Below are 10,167 nucleotides of genomic sequence, written 5' to 3' on the forward strand. Positions count from 1 at the left end.
AGTCAAAAATCATTTTTATAGGGGTAGACAAACGACCTGTGTGAACCGACCTTCAGGGGGCGCTGCATCGGTGTCCGAGCGTGTCAACGAACTGCATCTCGAATCACCTGGAACAAAGGCTCGCGCTGCACACAACCAATAAATACTGGGCTCAGTGCCCCCCCCCCCCCCTCCCCCACCCGCGCTTCGATCTGGATGAGCATCGTACTGGAGTACAGCGTCGTGTATCGCTACTGCGTGGCGGTATGCTTTAAATACCTTGTAATAGCAGTGGTACGGCACTAGATAAATTGCCCATCTGCACAGCTGAGACACCGGACGCCCATTGAGGGGGCCTCACGTTGCATGGCGGGAGGCCATGCAAACAAACCCACATCATAATTAAAACTATGCCGAGGCATGTGGCTTCTGCATTTGTTCGCGGTAGGTCTGTCGTGAAAGTTTTTGTGAATTGTTTCTGTGAAATATAATCTAGGATATATTTATTGCAGCCACGAAGATAAGTCTTTAACGCCTCTTTTAAGTAAAAATCTCTATAGCGCTATGAACGTAATTTGTATTTTTGTTTATTATAATTTCTTTTTATCTATATCTTCTGGTTATGCGAGTATTTCAACAAAATCGACAACTACGACTAACTCGAGTTTCGAGTTTGCAGCGGCTCTTACAGAAAAGTCATTTGAGTGCACTCCGGGGAGTACACTAAACCTCCTTTTTTTAATTTGTATGTGAATTTTTCATATATATATTTTTTTTATTTATGGATATGTGAGTATTTAAACAACAACACCAACACTTACGAGAAATCGTTATTTCCAAGTTTGGCAGCGGCACTTACAAAAATGATTCGTATTGCCGACTTTTCCAGTGCGCGCTGATGCTGTTTTCACTTCATCCTATTCTGCTTCGATGGTGTAGCACTATTTTCACGAGCAAAGCTAAAATTGTGCCCTCGGGAGCAGTCGGAGAAAGTTTTGAGTTGTTCTCCGCTCGTCCTGTAAGCCCATTTTAAAATCCTCTCGTCGTTTCTTTTTATTTTTTTATTTTCTTCTACTACCGTTTCAAGTTTTCGTGTATGGCTTAGGAGATAAGCCCTTTTTCCGGAGTTAGAAAAAACAGCGGTACATTTCCCGAAAGTTCTTCAGCTGAAATGAAGAATAGTCTCGTATTCCAGGTCTGCTCATCTTCACCTAACTTTTCTTTTTGTCTCGTGTTTTATTTCTTTTTTAAGTGAGCAATTTAATACCCCTTGGAAAAATCGGTGCAGAATCGGTGTACTGAAAACGTACTGAAAGTGTACTCAGAGGACGTACTAACACCACACTTCACACTTTTATGAAACAAGAAAGTACTGTTTTTTAGGGAGCGCGTTGGTATTGCATATTTTTTTTAACGAAAGAGTTACTTACACCTGAAGGACAGAACACAGACTCCTCCATCTTCCCCCGTTTTGCTCCTTTCCCCATCCCTGCCGCAAATTCGGAGGTCCGCTGCCCGTGGAAAATAAATATACGTGTGTTGAAATTCGGAAGATGTGATGTCTCTGTTCTATCCTTTAAGCGTAACTCTTTCGTAAACAAATTTAAAAAAAGTACACTTCCTCTGTACTTACAGCATACTGCTACCACACTTCTTGTATGTTGCATGTGCACTGAGAGTACACTATGTCTGTACTTTATAGCGTATTGCTTCTATGCGGAGCGCAAATTCGTCTGCTTATTTTGCAGGGGTTAATTGTTGTGACGTCGGAAAGATGCCGAGCTCTGATTGGCTTTGATTGAAGGAGAGAGGGAGGACCTCAAAGCAAGCAGCCTTGAGGTCTACCCACTATCTCTCAATCAGAGCCAATCAAAGCTCGGCGTTCTGACATCATCGCAACCCCTGCAAAATATGCAGACGAACTTGCGACCCGCACGCCTTAAATACATTGCAAGTACACCGCCAGTACAAGTACAACACATATGTACATTTAGTAGATTGCAAGTGCACTTCTAGTAGAATATGACCACAATTCATGTAGACTGGAAGGATACTTTAAGTATATAACATGAATTATTTGGGCGTGGTTCTGACGCAGCTCTAACGCAGCGTGCACATGGATCCCCATCAAAGAGCAAACGCGCGCAAGTAAGGGAGGACAGAAATTCCCCCATAACACGTTTGCGTGTGCCTAGTGTGTTTTTGATGCGTGAATTTATTTAATGTTCGATAAACGAAGAAACAATATTAGGTGAAACCTTAAAACAAGAAATTCATGTAAACAAAGTGCAAGCAGGGACACGAACCTAGACCCTTTATTTGCCCACCCATTGGAATTATCCACTTCTGATAATATAGCGAATGCCGAAGAGGACTCTTAAACACGGCGTAGCAGGGACGCATCCACGCATGCAGACCATAGTGTAAAAAAACAAAAACGGCAGACTATCAGAGGAACATGTTCATTTGCAATCACCATTGCAACCAGCATGCAAAACTAGATAAAAATCAATACAATTTCCTGAAGTTGCATAGAGGCGCTACACATCGCACGGAATTTGATCACGCAACACGCGAACATGCGTGACACGTAAATAAGACTTTACGGCGTACTGACAATATAAACAGCGAACTCCAAATACAGGCGCCGAACAACACAATAACCCTTTGGAAAGACACTCGTCACCGCTTGAGACGAAACGCGCTGAGGTTGATACACATACGCCCCATATCCCGCTGCTCCCGAGTCTTGAACTGGGCGTCTGCCAGACACTCCTGGAAACGAGGGCCAAAAAAGCTGAAGGATTTCACAGTTTGTGGGCAGCTGTCCCTGCGGCCACCTCTGATAGCGGCACTGTTCTCCAAGTGAGCCGGATTGCCACTTCGTCGTCCTCGTCCCACGCTGCTTCCTCAGGCTAAGTTCAGCGCCGCTATCATCGACTCCGCACGGATTGTCTTCGCCCCTGTAACCAGGTGCCTGTGTGCTGAACATCCGCTTGGACCCCAATTGCTATACTGCGAACCAGTGCAGCACGTGTAATCACTTAAAGCCGCGTAACAGTCAGCCCAGCGGCACAGCATGGTTCGTTAGAACGAGACCTGTTCCGCTTAACGTCGTATCGACGCGGGGACGGAGAAAAGTTTCGCGACCCTGCCTGATTTCCTCGAGCACATGTGATTCTTGGTTGAACTGTATTCACAAGCAACAGACGAAGATCACTAATCCGAGCACATCAACGCGAACAAAAACTCGTCATATTTCCTACGCAGTCCTCGCGCGCGTTTTCCGCTGCGTCTCTATGTTCCCTCAGCAGTCAAAACAGTCAAAACACTAGTCGCAACCCTATCGAAAAGACCATCAGGAAAATCCTGATGGTCTGATGGTCTGATGGAGTCGTATTTTGGGACGTCTGATGGTTTGATGGCCTGATGGTCTGTTGGCCTGATGGTTTGATGGTCTGTTGGCCTGGTGGTTTGATGGTCTGTTGGCCTGATGGTTTGATGGCCTGATGGTCTGTTGGCCTGATGGTTTGATGGCCTGATGGTTTGATGGTCTGTTGGATTGGTCTGATGGTCGAATGACCTGTCGTATTTTGAGACGCCTATTTTTTTACGGTTTGATTAGGGTGGTTTCATGGCTAATTTGAAACAGTTCGAGTTGGCCACAACTTAAAAAACACAACAATATGTGAATGCATAATCTGGAAACTTAATTATGCCATGCCTGGAGCATGACGAGGTGCATATCCCACTTAGAATTTAATTATATTGTCCACTGCACACTGGTAATCGCCAGCCCGACATTTGAGTACGGCGAATGCAGCTACTAATAAGAATAAAGTCAAACAAGCTGCATTGCTTTGATATTTTTATTATGAAGTTATGAAATCATACATTGTTTCGCTGGGCGGAATGGCTAGGTGGTACAGAAAAACCAGAAACATTTAAGGAAGTACTATTGTGACCAATATTAGTTGAAGCGCCATGACGCTTGGCATGCGGTACTATCAGAGCCACCTGTCGGATTTTCAGTGAACCTCTGTGTTTGCTGAGGTTTAGGCAGGTTGCTTCTTGCACTCATTGTGCCACCATGAGCTGAAAATTGACACGGAACGGCATAGTGGTGCAACGAGCACAAGAAGTGATTTGTTTCTACCTCAACGCATACCAAGGTTTGCTGAACAATCTGAGAGACAACTCTCATCGCGTGCCACATGCAGTGGCGTTTCAGCTCATATTGGCTGCGATAGTACAATTGTTCCATTTCAATAGTATTGGCAATATATAAATTAAGCTAAATTAATATGAAGAAAAGGGTAAAAAGGCTACAACATGGGGTGCAAGCGATGGCAGACCTGCAACAGCATGGGCAGTCCGTGGTGGGACCACGCATCGGAGGAGGACATGCAGCAAAGGGATGAGCCTGGACATATCAAGGGCAATTCAGAGATCAGCAATGAGTCCAAACACAGGACGACCATTGACACACGTAAACAGCAGAGTGGGCCTAGAGACGACTAAGGGGCAGTAAGAGTGACGTGCTTCATTGTAATTGTGTGACCATGCAACTTTTTGGAGAGTGAGCGAGCACGGCCTGATGGGATGGCAGTAGCGACCAAGCAACCCACAGCCTTTTTCAAGTGGTCAGCTGATCAACCGACTACTTTAAAGTTGTTTGCATAAACATTTAGATATATTAACCACTAAATAATTTATCTGTACCGTCATTTAAAATAATTGCTTGTAAACTTGAGACCCAAAATAGTATATTACTTAATTAAGGAAGTTAGAGTATAGATGCACATACCTTTGTAGTGATTTCTCTTGAGATTAGACAGCTTTTCTGACAGGTACCGCCGTATCTTCTGGTGCCGGGCTGCCCTTTCAGCCAGCCTGGTGGTACCTTTCTCCCTCAGGTGTAGTCAAAAGCAGCCTGGAATATTGAAATTCCAGGGTAATTATTTTTTGCAGTGCTCACACTTAAAACAATATAGAACGTCATAAATACAGGCTGGAGGGTCATAGTTTGAGAAGACCAAGGGTAAATTAGTCTCAAATAAAAGCAATTAAGTCGCAGCTGGCACCTAACAAACCTTCAACGTTTCTTAGTATTTACAGTGTTCAGAGATCACCATGAAAGCAAAAGTACCGCAGTATCCTGATTTATGTTCCACTCCCAATAGTGGCTTCTGTTAGATTCTTTTAAGCACAAAACAGGTAGCCCATGTCTATAAATCTCACTGCTAGGCTAGTGACCTTGTAAGAAATAGGAGCTACAACTGTAGATAAGTAGACAATGTACGTTGGAAACTGCTTATACTTGGTTATCATCCCTCGCTGTGGTAACAGCTTAGACACGCCACAGGATTAAAAAAATAGCATCATGAGCACCAGAAAGAACAATGCAGTTCTATATAAAAATCTCTCACATTCCTTGAAAGATCTTCCATTCATGGCCTGGCTCTAAATTTAAAGGTAATTAAACAGTCTTTCAATGTACACCTGGTGGAGGCCTCTGAAGCTTCGTTGGGAAGTAATCTAGCAATGTTGGGGATCTTGGACGTAGTCGTGACATGGCGAAAACCGCTATGTAGCTGCACTACACATCGGAGCAGCGCCGTTGTTTGGAGGTATACTCAACTGTTGGAGTAATCTCGCCCTGAACGCGATGACCTTGACATTACTTATCTCACACATAGGCGCTTAGACGGCTTAGTCCGCTTTGGTCCACGTAAAGCCCACAGGTGTTTCAAATGGCTAGGCTGTAACACGTCTACACCACCACTATGCACCCGAACGGCACAGCTCGTAGCCACGCCAGCTTTGCCGGATAGCCCACGACGCATCGAGCTCTCCGTTGACTTCTCTTCGAGCACTTGCTCGAGTTTGTTGCTTAGAACGAAAAATAAAATTATCTGTTCAAAATACAAATGTGCGATTATTTACGGTTATTATCTGTTATGATTGACTCATTCTTGGCGGGGTACCCCCATCACATGTCCAGGTGTTAGCAGACAACCTACTAGAGTAAAATCTCGGTGATACTAACTGGTACGAATTTCGGAATAAAACAAATTAACAAATTCCCCGGCCGAAGTGCATTGTATACGACGTGAAAAGTTTTGGGTGTTCCGAATTCCTCTACGCACTGCGACGGCTGATACGAATGCGTGCTCCACAACTGATAGTGGCAAGGAGGCCACGATCGGCGACTGTAAGCTTTCAAGGCTCTGGGCGGCTGATTGCCTGTTGCTGCCAGGGATCAGCCGCACTTTACCCAAAAACTGGAGCTCAAAATTACATGCATGTTACAATCGGACCTGAAAACCAAAACTAAACAAAATGCTAAAAAAAAACTGCAAAGTGGCCAGCCCCATCACCATCAACACATGTTTCAAATCCAATCCAATCTGAATCCAAAATCGCTTTTTGTTTTTGCAATCTCGTGGAATGGTGTTTCAGCCTTGGAAAAGCAAAACCGATTTTACTATAAGGTTACCTCTAAAAAACAAAGTAACTGCGTTGGCAAAAAACAGAAAACCGAGTGATGTTGGTGGTGTCTTCGGTGTGGTCCACGGTGACATGCGAGTTTGGTTGGAAAGACAAAGAAACCGAATTTTTGCTTGCAAGTTTTTGATGTAGGGCTTCAACAGCACATAGTGTGGGCACTTTCCGAGTATGTGCATTTGATAAAATTTTTCCACAAAGTGTATGTTGTTCAGCCGTCATTATTTTATCTGCGAAGTAGAATCGACATTTATCGGCGCAGTAGAATCGACATTAATTCATTTTTTCAACATTCGTGGGTTGATTATAACCGTGTGTTACTATTGGGGGCGTGTTAGAATCGTGTAAATTGCATACAAGATATTTTCTGCCAAAAATAAATGCCCATTCATGCATTCCTTGTGTTTCAAAATATAAATTTTGTTTCTCTTTCGTTGATACGAATTTAGCATGAAATATTTTACGCGACTCCGCAGATTCATATCAAGATTTTAAAAATGTTTGCTTAATGAGAGAGCCTGCACCTTGCGCTGAGTGAGCGGGGCAAAGGCCTTCTCTTGCCTCGCTGCCTTTGCCTTGTTGGAGAGGGTGCCGGTCACCGACCTCTCCAAAAGCACTTCCACTCACCCTATGGAAGCAGCAGTGATCTTGCAAAACATGGAGTCGCACTCTGCTCTCCGCATGTTGCCCGCATTCCTGGTTGACGTGCACACCTTGCCCGACATGGATCTGTTATAAACAAAAGCGAGAAACAGCTTCACATATACCAGTCGTTGACGTAGAGTGGTACTGTATACTCCAAGATGCATTGAAAATGCACTAAAATAATTACATTAATGAAATTTAGGCCTTTAAATTTAAGACAGCACTACACATGAATTCCTATCTTCATGGGCGTCTGCGAAGCTGATGGGCCTACAAAGCTTCATGGCATCTGCATGAAACAGCTACATAATCCCTTAGTTGCATCAGGTGAGCATGACAACAGAATGTTTTCCAGGCACTGGCTGTAACTACAATGAAGAGCCTGGCTACAATAATGTTTTAATGACTTCTTGTTGCAATCGATTCAATCTACTGTGCTTACATTATCTCAGGAGTGGCCAAAGTGAGGCTCGCGAGCCGCACGCGGCTCTTTGCGGGTCCAGGTGCAGCTCGCGGCTCCCTGGAAAACGTGTCCCCTAGATGAAAAGGGTTCTAGTATTTAGAAAGAGCTACAAGTCTTGGCAGCCTGGCAACACACTACATATATACACGTGGCATGCTTTTTGCCACATAGATGCGTCGAGTGACCCCGTTTCCTTTATTGTTCTAGAAAGACTTTCAACCGTATACGCATAACAGTTGTCAGGGGCAGTGACTGGCTAGTGAATCGTGTATTAATTTTTGCTTAGCAGTGGAAAGGACCTTTTGATGCATAGTGTCATTTGTTGTTATCGCCCATTATACTTGTCCTCTATGGAAATAACTGTTCCCTGCATATTGTTTCTTGTTAAAAGTAGCACCCCCCCCCCCTTTCCTTTTTCCAGCGACTCTAAACTTTCGTAGTTTTGTCTGCGGCTCTAACTCCATGTCACTCTGGCCACCCCTGCACTATCCTAAACTCTTTTAATGTATATTATACACTGAATGAAAGTGAAAAGTTTTTCTATTTTACCATTCCTTCCTTTTCTGGATATAGGATCCACGATCTCATTCTTTGCAGGATGTCCTCGTCAGCAACTGAAAAAAACAATTTCACATTAAAGAGGTACAGAAACCAAATTCCAGCGCTCATTTTATCGCTTTAATGAGTTGCAGGTTGCAACATAACCTCAAAAATACCAGTCCTTTGCTGAAGGGCACAAGCAAACTAATTTTAAAGCTAATCAAACAATCTTCCAATGTGCACCTGGTGGATGCATGTGGAGCCTATTTGGGAGGTAATCTAGCAACATTGAGGAACTTGCTACGTAGTCATGACGTAGGAAGGACATTCCTCGGTCATTCTGCTCAGCAACAGAGCGCAGCCACAACAGTAGAGTAGAGAGCTCTTTGCCGTTTATGCCTTCTTTCTTAGCATTATTGTTTCCACCCTTTATGAATGAATATCCTCTATGCAAGATATAAGCCATGTGTTGCATATGACATGTTCGGCTCTATCACCGCACAGCAAACTTCTTTTATATACTGCAGGTTCATTAAAAAAGTTACCTTTTTAATGCTAAAGCATGGGTTCCGTTAGTATGGTAAACATACGAGTACCCAGAGGTCAGGCCATGAATGACTTACGTGTTAGGCAGTAGGGCCCTACAGCACCTCCCGCATCAACAGCCGAGCCGCAGGTAGTCCTGCAATTGATAGAGCAGGGTAAGTCAGAGAAAGGTGTTTCTAGCAGCTCTGCCGGTGTGCCCCCTAGCAGCATTCTCACGCACATTGGGGTGTAGGCAGAAAGCATGGCATTCCTCATCAACAAATCATGACAACACATTGTTGCCGGCACCAAACTAAATCCCTGTGCTATTTTTCTTTTTTTTTGTGATTTAGTTGATTCTTTGTCTTCCTTGTCACTCCCGACTGCTTTACTGGCCTTTGTGAAATAAAGAAGGCTTGGTAAACTGCAAAGCCTTGACTGAGTGGTGAAACAGAGCAATCCCAAGGAAGTATAAATGTTAAGGACTCGACATGACATTACGCAGTGTTGGGATTCCCAAGCTGCTCTCCACACTCACATTTTGTGCACGACCAGCTCTCTTTCTGCATCAATTGGATTGGCCAGTTGTGTGCCCGTTTCGGTCGCTGCTAGCCATATGTGGCTGGCGCTGCTTTTGAGAGCCTTGCAACAACGTCACTTTCAGCTTTTGTCCTGACATAAACCGCATCTAAAAATTTAATTAGCGTTAAGATTTAGCTTTTGGACACTCCCATAAAAAATAGGCTGTACCACATTACATAGACAGGTAATAATATTCTGGTGACAAACTTTCCACAAAAACTGCTTTGCGTTAGAGGGCACAAGGGCTGACGTTCCTGGGAGGAGCAGCTTTGTGAGAACTTGCAGATGCTTCAGCTGCCTGTTTGCGCCTGGCCAGTTCAGTTGCCATTTCCTCTTGGGTTTCTTGTAGGTACAGTCGGGGACAAAAGTCTCCAGGACACGCAAGCTGCGACTGAAACGCATTCCTCTGCCATCTGCCGGCGGGTCGCCTGGTTTCGAGATCACAGAAGGGCGCACGTGCGTCCTATTGTACCTGCCAACGTGTGCGCTTTCCCGCTCTGCTGCGGCGCGGCGCCTAACTCGGAATCGGGCGCGTGGTACCACTTCGGAGATAGTGCTTACTGACACGGCACCTATAAAGCAAGAAGTCACGGCAGCTCAATTAAGCGATAAGCTGAACTGGTTATAAAGCAAGGTGCGCTGACACGACGAAATGCGGCGCAATGCCCCAGGCGGTATCTCGAGTTTCGGAATGTATAGCAGACGCTCGTCAGCCGCCAGCGCTATCTCCGAGGCGGTACCATGTGCCCGATTCCTAGTTAGGTGCTGTGCCGCAGAAGAGCAGGAAACACACGTTTGCAGGCAGAGTAGGACGCGCATGCGCTTTTGTGTGATCTCGAAACCAGGCGACCCGCCGGCAGGTGGCAGAGCAATGGGTTTCAGCCGCAGCTAGCACGTCCTGGGGACTTTTGTCCCCGACTGTACAT

General features: G+C 44.8%; 1 long non-coding RNA gene across 2 annotated transcripts; it reads right to left on the reverse strand.

Moving 5' to 3' along the window:
* Nucleotides 1-4,868: 4,868 nt before the first annotated feature.
* Nucleotides 4,869-8,161, reverse strand: LOC120848138. 2 transcript variants are annotated; one of them, XR_005717577.1, is made up of 3 exons: nucleotides 8,144-8,161; nucleotides 7,114-7,215; nucleotides 4,869-4,912 (listed from the first exon to the last, which is right to left on the reverse strand). It is a non-coding gene; the product is annotated as an uncharacterized LOC120848138 (long non-coding RNA). The 2 variants fall into 2 exon arrangements; XR_005717576.1 differs by lacking the exon at nucleotides 8,144-8,161 and adding an exon at nucleotides 7,574-7,633.
* Nucleotides 8,162-10,167: the final 2,006 nt, after the last annotated feature.

The sequence above is a fragment of the Ixodes scapularis genome, unplaced genomic scaffold (assembly GCF_016920785.2).
Source record: "Ixodes scapularis isolate PalLabHiFi unplaced genomic scaffold, ASM1692078v2 PGA_scaffold44__24_contigs__length_19508400, whole genome shotgun sequence".
NCBI lineage: Eukaryota > Metazoa > Arthropoda > Arachnida > Ixodida > Ixodidae > Ixodes > Ixodes scapularis.